This window comes from Nipponia nippon, unplaced genomic scaffold (genome assembly GCF_047370975.1).
Source record: "Nipponia nippon isolate SJK-2023a ecotype South Korea unplaced genomic scaffold, ASM4737097v1 scaffold_5, whole genome shotgun sequence".
Classification (NCBI taxonomy): domain Eukaryota; kingdom Metazoa; phylum Chordata; class Aves; order Pelecaniformes; family Threskiornithidae; genus Nipponia; species Nipponia nippon.
This window is the reverse complement of record NW_028262369.1, coordinates 77,203,466-77,225,270: the sequence shown is the minus strand read 5'-3', so window position 1 is coordinate 77,225,270 and position 21,805 is coordinate 77,203,466. Positions and strand designations below refer to the sequence as shown.

General features: G+C 39.4%; 1 protein-coding gene across 4 annotated transcripts in view; it reads left to right on the top strand.

Annotated features, from left to right (window-relative positions):
• RAPGEF4 (Rap guanine nucleotide exchange factor 4) overlaps positions 1–21,805 on the top strand; it is a 156,692-nt gene that overhangs the window by 44,526 nt on the left and 90,361 nt on the right. Inside the window, exon 1 of one of the 4 annotated variants that reach the window (XM_087732457.1) lies at positions 1,213–1,369. The exons of the other annotated variants lie outside the window; for them this stretch is intronic. The gene's annotated coding sequence lies outside the window, so the exon portion shown is untranslated. Of the gene's footprint in view, positions 1–1,212; positions 1,370–21,805 lie in introns of those variants that run through there. 4 annotated transcript variants of the gene reach the window in all.

The following is a 21,805-nucleotide window of genomic DNA, read 5'->3' as shown; positions in this document are numbered from 1 at the left end:
GTAGACTTTCACAGTAGAGCAGAAATAGCTTTTCTTTATTTTAGGGTTTATTATAAAGTAACAAGTTAATTCTATTCCCTTCTTCCTTTCTTTCCTGGTTTCCTGTTTAGGGTAAGACACTCCATGTAATGTTTGTTTAAAATGAATGCTGATAATAAACAGAGAATAGGTCTTTATGAGTAGCTGAAATTTTTCTGCTATTCAAGTATTACTGATGTTTATGGCACATATTTCTTGTTTAATATTCAGGTATGGCATTTGTTTCTTAAAGACAGAGAGGAATACTTCTGTGATCAGAAAGAGTAGCAGCTAGGAACAGCAGTGATGTGAGTCATTTTGACAGTGAGCAAACTTGTCAAAATGTTCACATTTTCAAGACTAGATGGTCTAAGACATCCATTTTTTCCTAAATATTTTTCAAAGTCCTAATGAAAATTTAAACAGCTGTGTCTCATGGTGTCATGAATTGGAAAGATCATGAATTAACAATTGCATTTTACTGCTAAAATACTACTTGTTTACTGGAAAGTCAAAGGAGTAACAACAAGGTTCAGTCAGATTCTTTGTAATACTTTTAATAGCTGAATTCGACAATCCCATAGTGTAAAATATGTCAATCCTAAGGAGAAAAGAGAGAATTCATAATGAACACATACACTGTAAGGCACTGAAATAATTTTTAACCAAATGAGTTTGTATGTTAAGTACCTTTAACATATAAGGTACTTAACTTGCTTTTTTTCAGAAGCCCTGTTTGCATTAATTAATTTCACATTGTCCACTTCTTTGGCATAAACTAGAATTTCTCTGCATGCATATAATACCTTTGTGTTACAAAGTGAACATTCCATGTTTTTGGCTGAAATGTTGGTGTATTACAGCTGTCTCTTACCTAGGGCCATCTGCATAGGAGAATATTCCTTTAACAGAATAAATCACAAAAAGACGATAGCAGACTTATTGGAACCATTCTTCTGTATCTCTGACTACTGTTCTTGCCAAAGATATTAAAAAAGAGGCTCAGTGGATAAAAACGTGGTATTTGTGTGAGACTACCTGCTTTGCAATGGTTTCAGAAAAAAAAAAATTGTGCTACATTCACTGGCTCTTTAATTCGGATTGCCAATGATAATGCAGAGTCTACCGCTAAAGAAAGGTAGGATGCAGAAGCAGAAACATTAGTGCTAATCTGCTGCAGAAGGACTAGATAAATCAGCACAGCTCTCATACATCACTAAGAGAGAAGCTGATTGCAACTTGACCATGTGCCTAAGTGGTCACATCAGCAACAAGAACGGAGCATGGATAAAAAAACTAAAATGTACCCTTAGGGCTACTTGCTGTGCAGGACCTATAGTAACACATCAATGTAAGTTTAAGATTTCTTGTATTTTTTGTTTCCTTCTGTTGTAATTATTGTTGTTTACAAGATTATATTTTTATTTTGCATAGATATAGGGGAAATATAATGGAGCGAAGTATAATACTAAGCAGATACTAGTTTGATACTGTTTATGTCTGTGAATAATAATGGGCTTTATTACTGTGTGTCTCAACATAGTTCTTTCTTTGAAGATGTTTTAATATTTAATCCTAACAGTCATATCTCGGAAATCGAGTAAGGTTTTGGGTGAGATGATAGTGAGATCTCTCTTTTTCATTTCTGTCACCTTATGTTTCAAAATGATTTGAAAGACAGAATGCCACAAATATATATATGTTACTTCTACTATGAGAATTTTTACATTTTTTTTATTCTTTCTGTTAAGAAAAATGCTCATAAAGAGTGATTTCTGTGGACCTTTTTATTCCTGAATTAAGTGCAGATGGTAATTTTCATACAATTTTTAAAATTTGTGCAATTGTTTAATTTAATGTCACTTAAGCATCTGCAAAAGGGAAAGGCAGGGATAAGATGGAAACTGAATAAGCATTGATTGCTAGTCTGAAAATTAAATTTTAAAAGTTTTTGCAGTAAATCTGATTTCGGTTCATTTCTTACTAAATTAGATTATCATATTTAAATTGAGGCTGCTATATAGCAAACAAATGTGTGAAACTATCCTGGATAGCTCACATTTCCTGCTGTATCAGACTATAAAGATGTTGTTGATTGTAGCTACCCAGGAATACTCTAATTGTAGAATTCAGAGCGGCATGTTTAAATAATGCATGGGAAAATAAAAAGGAAAGGTGGAATTTTACTGTTCAGATGTGTTCACTGTGATGCTGTGTTCAAAGAGAAAAAATGTATAGTAAAAGCTATTGATGTGGAATGTCAGGCTCTCTCTCATGGCTTTAGGGAAAGAAGCAGGGAAACCCAAGACAGGTCTTGCTGTGCAGTCTGAAAGTGAGAGAAATTTGGAAGCACTTCTAAAAAAAACCCAATAATGCTTTATTTATTTACTTACTTTTAGGGAAAGTTAGGGGCTTCAAGCAAACAAATTTATGAAACATGAAAAAGGAGGAGTGAAGGATGCTTCAGTGATAGGAACTTGATAAAGTAAGTCTAAAGATACAGAAGAACATCCATTTATTTTATAGTGTTGTAGCTATGGTCAAATATAATAACAGGAGGCTTAGAAACAGAAGTAGCCTGCATGTGTTTAGTCTAAAAATGGTTTATTTTTGTGGCAATTGAAAAATGTAGGGATAGTTGTATGGCTATTGTCCCCTTCATAGAGCTAAAATACTCAGAATGTGGGCCAGTTTCAGGTCTTGAGACATAGATATTCTGTGTAGGTCTTAGCCAAAACAAAAGTTAAGATTTATCTATTAGTAGTTGCAACTTCACTACAAGAATGATAGATGGGAATGGCGAAAGGGGAAGGTAAGGCTTTATGACAAAAAGGACCATTCCCAGCAGAATAGATAACCAACCTGGCCAACTGGCAGATGAAACATGGACCAAGTGGAGAGTTTATTTTTGTACAAAATATGAATATGCATGATCACACAGGCTCTCAGTTGTACTCAGCCCCTGAAGCTGAGGTACCATTGGGAACCCATAGCTTTAACAGTCTGACTTACAAAATAATAAACACAAAAAGAGAGGAAAGCTTTACGGCAACAGGAAGCAAAGAGGATTGGTGATTTCTTTGACCTTGTTACTTCTGTTGTAACGTACCCAATGTGGTATTAAGTTGTAAACTCCATGGCAGAGATTCCTATATTTTTGTTTTGTTAAATATTCTCCTTTTGCATGTGACACAATAATATAATCAATCTGGCTCCTCTTAATGGAGTTGGGCTTCTGTTGGTAAAATAAAGGCATGCTTTTTTCCTGTGATCTGTGTTCATTGAAACAGCAGGAGATTATTCTGGTTTACAAAGATAATGAAACAGGTTAAGTAGTTTTCCTTTTCTTGTAACTGGACACAGTCTGTGAAGATTCCTACCAAAGTTGTTTTGAACAGTTAGAAATGCTATGTCTGCTAAGGTAGTCTACAGTTGTGTTCATATTGTGATCTTAAAACAAACATTCACTTCCGTGTATTTCTGTGAAGTTTCACAATGCAGTCACACTTAAATTGATGCTAAATGAATTGCATTGCATGTGACAAAACTGGACTTAGGTTACTGCTTCTTTTAAATTTCCTTTTTAGTTGAAGAGAAAAGAGTCTGTTGAGTGCCTTCTGTAGGCTGAATTTGGTCTTGGATGCAGTTTCCATTCATCAAAACAAAGCACATCCTCTTCCTCTAGAGTGAAATTCTGAGTTTATCTGTTTATTATGCTGAGTGTTTCACTGTTACCTGTAAGCTCTTTCACTAGACTCCAACCTGGTCTTCATTTCCACCTTCAGTTTTAGTCAATAAATTTATGCTAATTATAGTTTCTTGTACTTTAGAGAAAAGTGTGCTAATGGACACTAATCCCTGCACTTTCAGAGCTGCAGGGGGCTCACTGATGCCAATTTCAGTATATTGAATTTGCTTATACCTATGATATTCAGGAAAACAACATAAAAAAATATACTTGCTCCCATTGAGTTTAATGGAAAAGCTCCTATTAACCAGAGTTACCAAGGCAGGGCCTGAAACCGTAAAGCAGCATGAGCCATATGGTGCTATCTCACACAAAGAAAAGGATGTCCTGAGAAAAATACCTGAGTTCATAGGGGTTCAAACTGTTTTGATTAAATAGCGTTTCTTCTAGTTTTCTCTCTACAAAACAGTACAACTTCCACTTGAACTTGAAAGTCTGACCTCTGCTATCTCTGTGTTGGTTGCAACTGTATTTCCCAAGGAGAGGCCCTTCAAGTTCTGTGATACCAAAGGAGAAAGTGTACTGCTGCAATGAATATGTTGTGTTCCCATCCTGAAGCTTACCAGTTCTGCTGGCCGGGACAAGGAGTGACATGGCTTTCCTTCTTCCTGCTCCTACTTGTCCTTTCTGGGCTCTAGTCACTTCTGATAAAAGGAGACACCATTTTGCAACTGTCCCACGAGACCTAAGAACTGTAGATCTTTGAAGTATGCGAGAAAAACTCCCGTCTTGCTTTATGCATGCAGGCCTAAGAGCTCATTGATTTCTTCCACAAGTTCAATAATCGCTAATCCATCCACTGAATTGTGTCTGGAATACTCCATAGTGCAACCGGCTTCTGGCATAAAATGTTAACTTGCAAGCTGCAGTATATAAAGTAGCCACAGATCAACTCACGTACATTCACAGCATCAGTTACCACCTGAAGTACACTTACAAAATTGTGATAAACAACTTTGCCCTCAGACAGCATTGCACACACTGTGAAGAGAATACACGTGATAACTGTCTCAACAAAGTGAACTCTCATCCAAGTATCATTTTCTTCTAGGGAAACAGTGAATCTCTGGAAGGGGCAAGAGAATGTTACACGTAAGTTGACTATAAAAGAAATAGTACCAATTACAGCTTACAAGAAAAACAAACTATTTTATACCTCAATTGGGTCCTCTAACCACATCTTGGAACCTGTGTTGAAAACCATTTAACAATTATAAGCTATTATGGAAGAAGATCACACCTGGAAAGGAATTTCCTTGGTATCTCTCCTTCTAGCTTTCGGATAGTCTTCTCAGCCTTGCTAAATGCTGTCTCTGAAGTGGATTTCTTCCAGAACACAGTGAACTGCATGGTATCAGACTCTGCTGGGGCACACATAACAATGATCTCAAACAGATAGCTCTTAAGGACAACCATTCGTATGATCTTTCAGTCTTGTTTAAGGGAGACTTATAATGAAAATATGTTCAAAAAGGGGATCATGCAGACTGATGTCTATAACTCTGCTATTCAGTGAAAATCATAGGCTCCTAATTAGGGTGACATGTCTTGTGAAGTTTTGTGAAGCTTTTAACTGTTTTTGTTACCTCTCTGTTATTGTCCTGGAAAGTAAACAGTTACATATTGGATAACCATATGGATGATGTGTTAGTGTATTTTAAGAAGATTGCTCAGATGGCTCAGAGCCCATAATGACAATGCCAGGATTTTTATGTACTGAAAAATCTAAACAGATAACTAAAAGATGGAGGGAGCAATCACTGAAAGGAAGAGTGAGCGATAAAATGTAGAATTCACCTTTAGCATTGGAGACAGAGATCAAGGCCATGGGAGAAGTATAATGTGACTTCTCGTACTACACTTGGGCCATGTCCCAGTTAGCTTCCCAGTTTGAGCTGGGGGAGCAGTGTGGGTGGTTGTTCCTTGTTCCCAGCCACAGTACTAGGCTGCCAGTGTTCTTTTTAAAACCCGATGTTCCTGCCGCTGTTTTGTATTTCCTCAGTGACTCCAGCTGAACTTCCCAGCAGAAGGGATGGAGTCTCAGGTTGAACTTTTCACCACAAGTCCATACAAACCCCATTTATCAACTTACCAATTTACCATAACAACTTCTTGTGATAACAAGGCCATTGAATAACTGGGCATTATTTTCCTTGGACAGATGAGTGGTGAGAGGAAGGAAGGTGGCAGAAAGAAAGGTGTGAGGAATAATGCAAGGAAAATTCTTGAGGGACTGAGTAATTCCCTCAGGGAGGTCTCATCATTTTTGTTCGGTGCTTGAACACTGCTTATACAATATATACATATATTTTCAGTCTGAGTGAAAAGGGACCCTGTAATCCAAGTCCACTCGTTGCACTGTAAATGTAACCTCATGGAAGGAAAGAAACTGTTTGAAACACTGACACTTTCATATTTTAGTCAGGATTTATCATGATCTGTAAAGCACATAATTCTCATAACAAGAAAGCTTCAGATGTTTTAAACCCTGGCAATTTTTCATCCAGCAAAGAAATTTGAGAAATAGCCAGGCAGCAAGCCTTCTCTTAGACGAGACAGAGTGGGCTGTTTTATATCAGGAGCTGCATTTCCTACTTTGCTTCCTCTGCCAGAAATTCTCTTGCCAGAAACTCTGTCATTTCAGCTTTTATCTGTTTTTGAGGGGAAGGAAGTTAACCATCCCAGTAACATCACCATCACTGCAACAAAAAATCTGCAGACAGTGAAAGGCTACGGAAAACTGATAATTGCACACAAATGCATAATTTCCCCAGGCCACGATAAGCAGTGATAAAATTGCCAGCTCCATTTTACAGTGGGGAGGTACTTTAGTACAGATCTATGCCTTTAATATTAATCTGTGGACAATTCTGAAACAACAGAGTGGCAAATATGTTTGTTTTATGTCTGTTACTACTTTTGCTGTATTGCTACATACACAATTAACTGTTACAGCCAGTACCATGTTCTGGTACGGGATCCGTGTCTTTGAAAGAACACACAAGCACAGGTTAGATTTTTCAGGAGCTTAAACATCCTAAATGTAAGCATGAAAATTTTCAACATTTGGCTATAGGAATCAGAATTTTGTTCTCTTTAATCTAGCTATGTATGCACAGACCACATAGGCTTCAGTGGGAAAGCCCTTGCGTGCATTTGACGGAGAATTTGACCAAGAGTGGTTGATAACTGAGCAAGCAAGCTGGAGGCTTAAACACACATGAGACAGCCTATTTTTTATACCATGTGATAACGGTGTTTCTGATGGCTGAGTTCTTTACTCTATGGGTAGGCTATATGTTAGTACAGAGTATTTGAATGTAAGGGTGGAGCTCAGCTTGCTGAGTTGGTAGATAGTGCTCAGCAGTCAGAGAGACCTCTCGATTTCATCTGTTGCTAGTCATGTCAAAAATTACTGCTGTGGTGAATGGCAACATTCCAGATTGCATCTCAGTCAAATGGATTATTCTTCAGAGCAATGCTTTTCTGGGGAAGAGAATATCCAGGGTCCAGATTTGAAGGGTCTTTTGCAGTTTTGGTGAACTCACCTGAGAAGAACAGTCAATACTTTATACCAGTGCAACTGCTGAAAGTCTGTAATGTATTTGCTGTCTATGCCAAGAGGCAGGCAGTGAATCCGTGCAAAGGGAGTTTTTTGGATGAGGAGTAAAAAAGCATAACTGAGGAGAGACTGTGCCAGGGATTAAAGTAACATATGATGTATCACTTTTTTTTTTTTTTTTTCCAAATTAAGATCTGTAGTGTGCTAATACCTTCATGGCAATGATGACTAAAATGGTTATTATCTTTGTTGTACATGCATTATAGCCAATTTTGAAAGTGCCTAGCACCTATCCAAAAGATCTGTGGCATTTATACAGCAGTGGTGATAGTAGTGGTAGTGGTGTGTGGTGTTGCAAAACAAGAAAGTTGAGTGAGGGTCAAGCACTTTCTGAAAGAGCTGAAGCGCTGGAAGAGTAACAGAAAGCTGTTAATGCAATATAGCTCTCACTTCAAATATACAGAGGGCAAGTGATCCAAAATACAAGCCCACTTCCGTTCTTTGGTATCCGAGAACATTTATTCCCATTGAACATAGTCTTGAAGCTGCTGATGCTGCTTTTCACCCTAATATGCTCTCCCTAATTCACTGTGCTTTTGCTCATATGTGTATATAAAGTCCTCCAAATAATCTAAGCACAAAAATCCTGTGCATAAAGGATTTTATAAAAAAGCTGGATGTTAATGCTCCAAAGGAGACTAGAGTGTCTCCTGGGATTAGTGAGTAGGTGGGAGGAGCTGATTGCCTCAGGCATAGCCCAAGGCCATTAATTCCAGCTAGTCATTAATCCCCCTGTAATGCTCTATGCTGATGCCACAGTTCCTGTTACAACATGGAAATAGAAAGCCGACTGACCTATAGATTTTGATGGGTTATATTATTCTTATAATGATTGCTTATATTTCTAAATGCTCATCACTATAGTGTTTGACAGAGTTTCAGTTTATAAGCTTCATGTCTTTCCAGAGAGTTAATGCTTTGTTTGTTACTCACAGGAAGCCTGCAACTATGTTATTAGTATTCCATTCTGTCCTAGCCTTTAAATAAATCTTGAAAACATTGTAGCCTATATGAGGTATGCTCTGTGTATTGAGTCCTGGGAAAGCAAAATTGATATCAATACTCTCTAAAGATAATTAGCATAAATATTTTCATATCTAGAGAAAATGAAAATTGAACATGTGGTTCCTTTACTCTGTGTTTGCCATGTAAGACAAAGTGCGGTCTAAGTTGTATTTATTTTAGTTTTTGGTTTGATTGTTTTTTAAGAAAAGTTCTGAAATTTTAATGAATTTATTTCAATACCCCAAAAAATGGTAATAAAGGAGAGACTAGTTATAAACCATTTAGAAGCAACTGCCATCCCGTGCCCTTTACATGCATGCTCATGTACTCAGCAGTATACAATAAAAGCATTGCTGGGCAGATCTTAAAGTGCAGGAGGAAAAAGTTCAAGAGCAAGAGACAGCCCCCAGCTCCCAGCTTAGCAGATCATGTGAACACACATGACTCTAAGCAGCACAGAGTTTAGGTAGCAAATAGCAGCTGTGAGAATTTCCAGAATGCTAGACTTGCATGTCTGTTTAAATTCTCCTGAAATGTTTTTGCTCAAGAAGAAAGTTATTAATCTGACCTTCACATAGAGTCCTTCTTTGTCAGGGATCCCGAAGTGTTTTACAGATGCAGGGATTTAGTACTGACATGCACATGTCAGAGGGAAAATTAACAGACTGACTGCACCATGGTTGCACAGAACTTTGGCAATGCAGAAATATGACGACAAATGGGCTTCACTACTACATTCCCTGAAAGACCATACAGCAATACTGCGTAGCAGCTCGGGTCGGGAAGTGTGGGATACTTTACTCAGCTGAAAACATAGGTGAGTTAACAATGCTAGACTGTATGAGAACAATGGTAAACTGCTGTAAAAAGAGCAGCAGCAGCAGCTGAGCTCTCTATAATTAGCCCTTGTGGTGAAGACATAGCTTGTATTGCTGAAATGTGAAATTCCAGCGCTACATTGGTTCCAAGAAAGAGGGTATGAGGTTGTTTGAGGGTTGATTTAGGATAAATAACCACTTCCTACAGTGCTGTCTGTGCTCATTATTTACCCAGCTGGGCCTTGTTTAGTTTATGAATTCAAAATTGATCACAGCAGAGAGTGTTGGGGCATATTAGAGCAAAAGAGGAGGCTTAGGATAGACTGTCTTTTGGTATACTAAAAATGTCTGAAATTTATAGAATATATTCATAGGAGAAGTACTTAAAGGTTAGGAATGTCGGAATGAAGAAGGTTGGTATATGGATTTTTTTCCCCCTCCTTATATGTGAAATCTTGTTGACCCTTGTGCCCATCTCATACATATAGAGGGAAAAGAGCCTAGAGCCAATGTTCTTTCATTTCAGAAAGACTAGCTGGATTTCTTTTCCATTCAGTTATGTTTGTCAATTCTAACATTTCATCACCTTTCCTTGAAAACCAGCATTTTCAGAATGGGTGTTTTTCAAATGCTTTATGTCGTTCCTTTTCCTTCCTCTGACTTTACTGTTATAGTTTGGCTTGCTGCTGTGCAGGAAGAGGAGAGATGAGGGAAGGAGGAGGTGGTAACCCCCTTTGCCCTGCTTACTGCCCATTCTCTCCCTTTCCACTGGCTCAGAATAAATTATGTACTGTTTACAGAGCTGTCAGAGAAGAAGAGGGGAGGGAGGAAGAGGAGAGGAGAAGAAAATGAGAATGGGAGGAAACCTTTGCCCTCTGGGGTCATTGTGAGGCAAACATGCTTTCACCCATCTGAGAGTCACTGTAATGTAAATCAGACCATCTTAGTGCATGAGGATTTGCTCTCCTACAACTGGGAGTTGGCTCCTGAAGTCTTAATTTCATTTCTCTGTGACCCAAGAATTTTTAAAACCTGAACAAGTTAAATGATTAATTGATTCAGCAAACTAGTCCCTTAGAGACTCTATTTACCAGGGGAGCCAGGGGAGCTGACCGAGTCCTGCAGAAACCCAGAGGGGATTGTGCTAGCTGGCAGTATATGCATGGTACTGAAAAATTCACGTGGAATTAGGGCTTCGTGTCTTTATCCCAGAAAGCTGAAAGTAGTTTCCTCTGTTATGATTCTTGTTCTTAGTAGATCTCCTGTCCATTAGCTTTGACCATCTGTGGGGTCTGGACTATTCCAGACCTCTGTTTCAAAGGTTGTTCTATAGATAGGAGTGTCTGAAACTGAAGAGAGAGTGTATGGAGCTCTGTGTAGACCTAACTCAGCAGAGTTTAATGTGTGTTGGACACAAATGGAGGGCTGCAGTACTAGTACATACTGGGCCAACTGGAAACCGCTGGGCTAAACCCATCCAAAGACAGTGGTGACTTCCTGCTCCTTGTCTAAAGTGTTCCAGAGAGGGACGAGCAATCCTTATGTTTCCAAAGACTTGTCACTGCAGTTTGATGCTGACTTATTGCTATTTGAATTTATCTGGTTTGAGTTTCCTTTTTCTTTGAAAGGACTTATTTTCCAAATATTTTTAAACTTCCTTCCTGATGTTTGTCTTTTTTCCAGATTCCAAAATTAGATCAAGTCACATTTCCTCATGGAACTTCTGCTGCAAGGAGGCATTGAGCTTTTGCAGCCTCTAGTCTGAAGGTGCCTGCTCCAGTGGATGACCTGCACTGTCATGCACGCTATCCAAAAACAATTGGACAATGGCAAACTTTAAAAGTTAATGCATGTCCTGATTACTGTCCCATCCCCCTCAGCTTGTGCTTTCTGACTCTTGCTTGATGTCGCTGAGTCCTATTTGTTGAACGTACTATTTAATCCATAATTTGCCTCCTGCGTTCTTGTTTTACCTGTTAACTGTTAAAGCAAAGAAGTTATTTTAAGAATTGGCTCATCAAAGAGAGCATATCTCCTCCCTTCAAAGACCTCTAAGGATGAATATTTGATTAAAATGTAACTGCAGCATTAAAATGGGTGCCCTGTGTCTTTTTGTAAATGAATGACTAGCAAATGTGTGGACTGTCTAGTTTTTAATTGGCAAATTATTCAGTGAATGCTTCAGGGGGAATTGCAGGGGCGGGTGAGGAGTTAGTTGATTTTTAGATAAATTCATTGCTACTTTTATTCCTAGAGATAGTCTGAAGATGACTAAATTCCCACATGCATCCACAGATTCAGTTTAAATTTCCTCTCTGGAAATGAGGAAGAGGACATGCTCTAAAACATGGAATAAAACCCCAGGTCCTGACTTGGGCAGCCCCACATCAAAACCACGAGGTTGGGTTTGTGGTCATCTTAGCGGTGGCTGTACGTATGACCCATGCAGCTGCTGCACCATTCTTTTTGCCTGTTTCTCTTTGCCTGCTGCTTTCTTTATGAACTCCAGTGAATGGCTGCTGATAAAATCTGCTCTCAAAAAGGGCTTGGAGACCAAATGCCTGTCCATTTTAATACTCTGATGGATCAGAATGACAGTCAAATCTTTAGATATGATTATATGCTCTACAGAAGACTCTAGGACAGTCGATACGGAGAGGGAAAATAACAGGTAGACTTATTGTGCAGTTGCCTAAATACACTACTGGAACTCTTAACACTAACAGTCTACTGGAAAATACCATGGAATGGGGTATCAGGACAAGGAAAGAAGCATAGCTGGAATCTGTTTAATTTTAATTTTGAGTTTGACAGTCTTGATAGCACTTTGTACAGAGAAGAGACTGTCCCGTTTGATGTGTATGAGTTTGATGTTGCTATCTTTTCTTCTGTAAGTAATGTAATCCAATGTAACAGCTCATGAGAGCTAAGACACAAAGGGCTCCAGAAACAGTCTCTTTGACTGTGTCTTTTACCGAGTCAGTGTGGGGTTCCTGCAAAGGTCTTTGACTAATTTTCTTTTCTCGATAGTTGGCTGCTGACTTCTTAGTAGAAACAGAACAGCAGAAAGTATTTTAAAGTGAAAGAACAAAGCCTGAGGGGCTACTGTTATTTCCAAAGTACTCTCTTTCAAACCAGAAAGCTTGGTAGAAGTGAGATATGCGAGCAACCTCTAGTACCTAGATTCTCCCTGCCCTGTGGACAGGCCAAGGAGTAGTGGTGCCAGCTGCAGTCAGAGATTTTTTTTACATGCTCCGTGATCTGGAAGACAAACAACTGGAAATGGTTGACTACTCTGGGTGTTCATCTTTGTACAGTTGGAGACAATGAGACGTTGCATGCAAATTCAGGGTGGACAGGAGTCAACTGTTGCTTTAGCTTTCCTTTCAGTGGAAAAGGGGCCATTATTCTTAATGAGAAGAAAGATTATACAAATAGATCTTGAATCACCTTAATGTTACATTTTTCTTTTTTGGCTGATGTTAATTAAATAGCTTCAGTGAGATATTCTGAAATGCAGCATGGAGTGGAATGTATGCAGTATGTACATAGGTATGCATCTTCTTCATTTCCATTGAAAGACTGCTAAGATGTTATATGTAAGCAGTAAAAACAACTTATTGTAACATTGGAAAGCAAAACCAAGTGCTCTGTTGCTTTTTCAGAGTTTTATAGTGTACTTTGGTTACTTTTGTAAATGTCTAACTGGTCTTTTGCAGAAAAATGTGGCTATTTTCTCATGTTACAAAAAGGCAAATATTGTCTCAAGATTTGCAATGCCCCTTTCTGGCTATCTTTTCTTGGCTCTGCAGCAATTTCTTAAAACCCCAAATCTGTTCACTGATCCTGTCCACGGTAGGGCCCCCTCCTCAATCTTTGCAGACCTGGCCAAGAAGATGGTATGTTGGGCACAGGAGTAGGATCCAACGGCTGATAGGGCATAGGCCATTGTTGCGTTGAATGCTTTGTATTGTGGAAGCACAGCCGACAGCCATGGGCTGCATGGGAACATATGAAGGGCTTGGATGTAATCTGCATTTACACTGGCTCTTCAGAAAGGGAATTCCAAAAAAAGAGATTTATAGACAGAGTAACATCATGCATTGCCGCTCAATATCATCAGTGTCTGCTACAAAGTCTTAAAGCTGGGAATATGGGTAATTAGATGCTGATGAAGAATAGACTGCAGGAGGGAGGGAAGAGGGTGCAAGAGGGTTGCAAGAGGGTGGTATTGAATAGCTACATCCATTATTGACTTGAACTCCTTGAAGAGTACATTAGATAGAGCTGTACCTGAATGAAAGCTTGGCATTTGAGATCTTTGTTGAAGTAGGCCTTACTATGTTAGGGGAAAAAGAAAATTTCCAAAACTGTTTTGTTACAACTTTTATTTATAGTTTCAAGGTTAAAAAAAGGTGCAGCTGAGATGACTTCTGTGGCTAACATAAAAGTCTTAGTGGGTTCATTCCAGGTACATTCCTCTCTTAGGACTCCCTGGTTTTAGCCAGTAGCTTTGGTTTTAATATTGGTAATTTCTGTCACCTCTTAAGAGGATACTGAAGAGCCAGGAGTGGGTTTTCCAGCGATCTGCAAGATATATTTTGAAACCTCACAGAAAGGTTTTGAATGTGGGCTGACCTTACTGTTGGGTAGCAATGCCCCAAACACAATGGACTGGCTGTCATCATCTTTGTAGGGCTGCTCCTCCTAGAAATTTCGAGGGTTGGTCATATAGCCTGGTTATGAGACATATGCAGTAGTACTTCATTCTCTTTAACATTAACAGTGAACTCAGTATCAGCTGTATGTATCATATATACATATACATACATACCCTTGTAATTTAAATTGTAATGGTGTGCAACAACAGCAATAGCTCAGTGAAAATGTATTTAGAAAAAATGCACATGGTAGATTAAATTTTTGGTCTAACCAAAATATTTAGACTCCAGGTATGTTGTGTTGAATTGGACAGAATGGAGGCCTGGGAGGAATATATAGTCCCTGTAATGCTGCTGGACAGAAATTTCTTTAGTCATAATGGAATTATAATTAAAATTCCTACTGGTCTTTCACTGGTGGTCCTGGCTGTCTGCTGTGCAGAATGCTTCTGAAATTTAGTTTATCATAACAGAGTTTCTTCAGCTTTCCCCCAGCTTACTCACAATGCGAAAAGGTTTTCCAGTGGGCCAGGAGGGCCTTGTCAATCCCTAGTTACCCTTGCGCCCAAGCTCCTGTTTTTGTGCCAGCTTGGTTGCTTACCCTTAGCCATATTCATCTCCCGGGGAGATGGTGCTGGCTTGCCAGACTGGAGTTGCCCTGAACAGCCAGCATAATGGTTCAAATTAGGGCTTCTGTTTTCAGAAGCTGCCTCTGACATTAAAGGAAACAGAATTGGCCTAGTGCTTACCACTCTGGAAAAACCATCCTCTTTGGAAAAAGCATTTTAATTCTGAATAAAACATTGGGTTGGCTTTTAGCTCATGAATAGCACTTTATTCCACTTCAATAAATATCAGTACCGACAAGTAACCACATCATGTCATGACCTTATGTAAGTGTATGGCAATGCTCCAAGTTAATTTTGGCTATTATTTCCACAAATGCGTAGGACAGGTATTTGGTTCTTAGTTAGTCAGTGCTTTTGCAGACAGGGGCTGTAAAACAACCTCACAATTATCTAGGCTCCATGGACTAGTCCTGGCTTCAGACACTGACAGCACTTCCTTCCCACACTCCCAGAAGAGTTTGCTTCTTCAAGGAGCACGTGACCTTTGAGTGTTGACAGACAACTGAAGAGCTAGAATTTCATGAAAAGGTTTGGAAAGCAACATTGCTTTATTAACAGGGAAAATTCAAGCAATTAGAAGTCACTGGAAGACAAATGCCCTCTCATCCTACTTGTGCTCTCCAGAGTCTACGAGGAAGGGATGTCTACCAGTGTGCAACCAGGGGAACAAGTTTTCTTCTTGCCTCACTGGGCCCCTGATTCAGGCAGTCTGCTCTCTGCTGGGACAACTGAATGAAACACCAAATGCCTCATTTTCTGCAGCTTTAGAAGCTTCTAATGCTACTGTAAGATCACTCCCTGCACAGTCGCAACTGGCAGTTGCATGCCCTTGTCATGTGCTGTCATTGCAAAGGTGAACTTCTCCATCATGGTTCCCCTTTTTATAATTGTATTTGAATAGAGGGTCATCGTCATTTAATAACTCTTATTGGAGTTGGAGGCTTGATAAAGATAGGAGTTCATAACCTCACATGGGAGCCCCAGGTTGTCATATGCTTCTTGTGGGATTGTTAAGAGGGCCAGCGCTTAGGTACCTGTCTCTGAATGCTTAAATATCTTTAAATTCTATCCCTGGGGTCACTGAATGTCAGTGCTGCGTAGCTTCTGAAATGCCTAAGTCATTGCTATAAATGGAGCATGGTTGTTTAAGTCATTGTGGTGCTTTGGGAAATTTTGTACCCTCAGCTTGTTTGTCAATTAAATAGGGAAGGTTATTTTGTTGCAGATGCTTTGTGTAGGCTATCACTCAAAATATTAACATTAAGAAGTGTAGACTCCTGCCAGATTTCTCTTGACATTTTTTATTTAGTGCAGAGAAAAGCAGGTTGAGGTTCGTCATTTAGTGTTTGATGGAAGGGCCTCTCTCTCTCAGTGCTCCGTTTCTATACAGCAATCAAATCCCACATACTGTACTATATTCTGCCAGGAAATCTGCTAACCTTTCATATAATATGTAATAGGTTTTATAGCCCGTGCTGCAGAGCCATTTTCCATACAGGAGAATTTTCAGCTATTTTTTTCTGCTGCCTTGGTAAGATTTGCAATGGTTCTTTCTGCGCTGCCAGATGTTGTACATAAAACAGGAAATTATATACTGTTCTCTTGCTTATGGAGCAGAGCGAAGAATCTACTTTTAAAACCTAGCTGGGAGAGGTTGCTAGAAATGCCAAGTTTAAAGAGGCAGATCAAGTGTGGGAGATGAGAAGGCAAGACAAAACTTGCCTGCATGTGATGATGAATGCTGAATCTCAACTGAAACACAGTTGATGTACTGACATTAAAGGGAATGTACTGAATATATAATCATTGTGGGTATATGCATGGGGTTTTGTATTGTAAGATAATCAAATGAGTAGTTCTTTGTACATACATTTACTGACACTGATGGGAATCTCAGGAGAGCTCTAATGATCTATATTTAAAGAGATATCAGCCCAATTACGTACTGTAGAGTTTGTGTGTCTATTCCTGAAGGAATACGGTGTCAGAATAATATTATTTTGGTTAGCACTTCTATGGGATCCTTAATCTACATATCTTGAAGCGTTTTACAAATATTAAGCACTTAATTCGGTTGCATTCCACTGGGCTGTGTTCACAGGGATGGTGATGCACTGATTATAGAGTTCAAGTTAAGGACTCCCTCATGAATAACCCTCGTCCCCAACTGGTCACGCCTGGCCTGCAGGTTCTTTCTACTTGGCCTACGGCTTTTTCCTGTCAGGTACCGGGGAGCAGCTGTTTGGCCACCATGCTGCCAAATAGCCAAGTGCCTCCTGCTGCCCCACAGGCTGTTCCAGTGTCTGCAAACTGAACTCTGCTACCTGCCCATGCAGGAAGAGAGTATGGCCTGGGCTGCGTGACAAGGGGCCACCACAAAACTGACCCTTGAATGCGGTAGCTGCAGTGGTTTGACCATTCTGCTGCAAGGCATGAGAAGAGAACCATAAAGGAACACATCAAACATAGTATTAAGTCTCATTAGTAAGCAGCGCCTAACATGTGACACTGAGAATTATAATGCTAAGGGGATACATCTTTCATCTTTCAGAAACTTCTAAATCATACTTACAAATTCAGAGATGATTTGGGTCAGGCTCTTTGTAGCCGTTTCTACTAGACAGAGCCACTTTAGGTGTTGTTTGTATGCATGTGTGTTACTGTTCTTTGAACTGTTTAGGACGATGGTGAGAGATCTAGATAAAATGTAGCTCTGTGCAAGTTAGACAAAAGACAACCAACTTCTCTACTGAGACTGCTGCTCCAACAAAGAAAGTGTCAGTTGAGTCCAAAGTCTTGTCACTTTTACCTTTCATCTTCTGGTAGCTCGAAACAGCTTTTCTGGCCACCATCATCTCCTTCTGCTACTCATATACACTCTGGAAACCTCTCCTGAATTACGTCTCTGTTGCTCTAATTAACTTGGTATATGAGCATTATTTGAGTTTTACATCTCTTGGAAAAAGGTCACACTGGCATGAAATTGGAGTAACACATTGGTGCATCAGACCCTTAGTTTCTGTCTTGAGGCAGAGCAAATCAGCAGGCCTGTGCTGGCAGTGTTGGTCTTACTTGGTATCTTAGTTAATTTTACATCTGCTCTTTTTTGCTCGCTTCTTTATTAAAATGTCACCTTTGGATATTTGTAGCAATTTTCCTTTTTAAAAGAGGCCCCATTTGATCCATACTGTTGTTGACAAATGATTCCCTATGAAGAATTCAGGCACTAGCACATTTTTCACTTGTCTGGATTTTCCCACTTGTTTCTGTTTGCAGGAAGGATTAGCTCTGTCTTGCTGGGCAGTGCAGTCATTCAGTAGGTCTGCAGGCCTGTTTATGCTGCTCTTTCTAATCATGTCAGATTTGTAATACCTGTCAAGTTTGCTAAACTTAGGTGATACTGGTGATGTGAAAACTTTGTGATTTTGCCATGAGAAAACACCACCAGGTGTTCTTCAAGACAGTGGCAAGAGTATGTCATACCTGTTTCATAGAGCTTTTGTTTACTGCTTTAGGATCCTGCTGTGGTTTCCTAAAGTTTGGAGATGAAAACAATTTCTGAAATTGTTATGTGATTCTTCTGTAGCATCAAGGCTGTGGTGGGGGCCTTTTAAGTCCTGCGCTCACCTGTGTTCCGTATTGGTAAGGCAATGTGACAGAACCTGGGAATAGAAGAGGGCCAGGACACAGCTGGAACATAGGCTGTCTGCCTGTGGCCCTTCCCAAGGATGAAAATTCCCACTGCAGAAGTGAACAGCAAATCTCTGTAAGGCTACAAGGGTAGTCAGGCTTCACATTTCCCAGTTTGAACTGGTTTTGGTTCAAGTATCAGTTATGATGAGCGAGTGGCATACTTGAGAATATGTCAGAGATCTCCTGAGATCTAGTCTTCAGTACTAGTTAGTAGACAATATGCCTTCCTATCGGAAGACGGATGATCATTAGTGCTACTGTAACAGATCAACAAATCAGTTTTGCTGAAGCCAGTGAAACTGTTAATTTATGTCAGCTGAGAATCCATTCCAACACAGTGTATATAATGGACTTTGACTCCACAGGAGTTATGCAAATAATAATCTTGTGTAGAAGATAGAGATTACAGTGGCTATCTTTTCTAAAAGACATCAAGATTTTCACAAAAATCTGAAGTTGGTAGAACTGAAGAGACAGTATAATGCTAAAATTGCATTCTGTGATGCTCCCTAAACAAGCAGCTAGCAGTATGTAGGGGAATACTTGTAAATTGAAAACTAGCCAGTTAAATACGTTAGGCATATGTGTACAGCTTCCTTATTCTGTAACACTGAATTCTCCTCAGTACTGTCAAAGGAAGACGGATCAGATAAACAGCAGTTACCATGTGAAAAAAATAAGAATTATATTCTATGGAAAAAATATTTTTGCCTTATTTCCAGTGTGTTTGATTTTTATTACAGTATGGTTTGCAAAACTTGTCTCTAATATGGTTTGAGAGTTGTAAGTTAACAGAAGAATTATATGAAGTGGATTTAGATGTGAAAGCAGATTTTTCTCTCTATTAATGAAACCTTTCTTAAAGGCTGTTCTATAATTACACTTGTGGCTTGGTGGATAATGCCTTGTTCTCATATGCAAGTCATTTGATTCCTCTGGTGCCTGATAACACTCAAGAAGCATGGACTCTTTCAGTGTGACTCATGCTGTAGCTTATTTTACTGCATATCCTATATAAAGACTTTCTTTGAACGGTGAGTGGATACACAGTATCAAAGTGACAATAACAAGCTTTGTCCATCTTGCTTCACGACAGAGAAGGAGCCCTGCAAAAATAGACTGAAGTGTAGGTCGTTGCAAATTAGGTAGCCCTTCAATGAAGAAGTGTTCTATCTCTAGTATTACCAGTGACCTCATCTTGTCTTCTAGAAGGACTGAAAGTCTCGTCCCAGTATAGCAATACACTTGCTTAAAGAATTAATCATTCTTCTTGCTGTCAGGAAAAGGGTGAAGTACAGCAGATTACTTCTCAGTAAAACCTGCCTCTCTCCTATCAGGAGTGCATAAGAAAGTCCATGTATATTTTTCACCACTGCAACAACAGGTGATAGCAATGCATTTCAAGCCAGACCTGCCGTTTTCGGATGCTCAGTACCTTCAATACTGGTGTCCACAAAAACCTGAAAAATTGCAACTTTAGGACATCGGTGCGTGGTCATAATGAAAACACTTAGAAGAATTGCTAATAATAATAATAATAATAATTGAAGTTGCAAAATAAGTTTGGGATATAAATATAATCACAGCCAATGAAAATGATTGAAAAGTTTTTCTGTGAGTGGCAGGAAAGAGCAAAAATGGAAAGGAAATAAGTTTTTTCACTCCTTCCTTACTTACCATAAGTTCCATGATGTATCTACTCAATGGTAGACAATGTATGTGGCATTCGGAGTTATACCTGTGAGTGTTAGCCAGCTGGTGTGTGTGTACAGGCTAGTCAGCTGGCTGTTACCCAGTGAAGTGGGTGACAAAGAGTGCTGCCCTCTTTTCCCTTAGTAGTGGCACTATATTTGGAACCTCTCTCCTATCACTAATTTTTATTTAGCTTCTAGGACCTTATTTGAGCCCTATCTCAAATTTGGTTATTTTTTTCTACTGGAATCAAAAAGTTACTGGGAAGAAGGGAGAAAAGGGAGGAATTTCCTGCCAGGCAAAGTGGTTACATTTCGTTAGGAAAGCAGACCAGCAGAACAGAGTCTTTGTACCCACAGTTGAGTACAGGAGGTCTGGCACATTGTGGCCACAATTATTACACAAGCAACAATTAAAGTTTGTTTGGGTATGCTTTTAATGAGAAGGTTGGGAAAATTATCCGGGGCTGTTCAGTGTAAGAGAAATGGACAGAAAGATGGGTGGACAAGATGCTCTCTCCTCTCAGCTGCCACTGCACAGCCAGAGCCAGGGTTATTTACTGCATCCTCCTAGCAAGGCCTTTTAAAAAGAATTTTGTAATGTCCATGTTGAGTCTCTTTGAATTTTCAAAAGGTACTCGTGCAATTTAAGTCTTAAACAATCCATTCATCTTCATTTGATAGTCTACAGAAATTATTTAGAATCATAGTGCAGTAATATTGTGCACTGTTATTTTTCCTCCTCTACTGAAGACCAATTTAGCTTGCTCTCCATGTAAAAACAGCGTATTTATCTAGTACTGCTGTTCGCTTTGTGTAAATATTATCCCTTGTAATGCATCGTTTCCAATGGGTTTGGAACAAGAACAGCCAGGGTTCATGAGAAGCAGGTGGTGGGGCCTCCCCAGCACAGCCTGATGTATTTATTTTAATACCTTTTTGTCGTCCTTTAAACAAACAAATAAAACATGATTCCATAAAGAAGCAGGAAATACAAAGATATCTAAGAAGTGAACAATTGAAAGCAATGGACTAGAAAGACGTTTTACTTTCAAAATTAACGATCTACTGTACGTCCTGGCTGTATTAAACCTATCCATCTAGCGGGGCAGGCTGAGATTTCAATACGCTAGTGAAATTATTTTCAGCCATGTGCGCGGGGCTACCCAGAAGATATGGCTGTTTGCCCAAGTGGAATGGAAACACAGAAGTTCAGAAAATTGATTCAGTTCCTAGTGAGCTTGCTCTCAAATAGATAGATAACTTTTAAAACCAAGTATAAGTTTTAGAATATACTTTTAAAAGCCAGGTCTTTCAGTATGGCAAACTAAGCACCACGAATGTTTCACTGAGAGCATCTTTTAGCCAGTTTGACAGAAGTTGTTTCTCCCCCGAGAGGCCAGTACTTGGGCATTTGTGCTGACAGGTTTTGGATGCTCAGGCTTGGCAAATTGTTTCTGGAGGAGTCTTACTGCGGGAATCAGCTTTCCTTATTGCCCCTCAGATGTGGAATTTCCTTGCCAAATTGCCTCACAGAACTGCTGTGTTGGTAGGTATGTAGTATATGGCCAAGTTTAATGGTCCATTAATGAGTCTTCAGCAACCCCCTTTCTCTTTCCCTTACAGTTGATTGTTTACAGTCTTCCATCATCATCATTTGTGTAGTCCTTCCATGTAAGCTTAGTAGTAATAACTGTGTCTCTTTGAATCTGGTTATGTCTAGTTAAACCTCTGTTTGGGATAGTGTTGGCTCAGTTTCTTTATTAGTTACATCCCTATTTGGTGGTATAGCTTTAGTGCAAGACTGTAACAAATACCATTCTTTCAGATGGGAGAGTGTTTCCTAAGGCATTTTCGTTTCAGCCTTTGGAGGTCTGTCCTACGATGGATGCCAAAGCTGTGAACTTCTTGTTCTCAGTT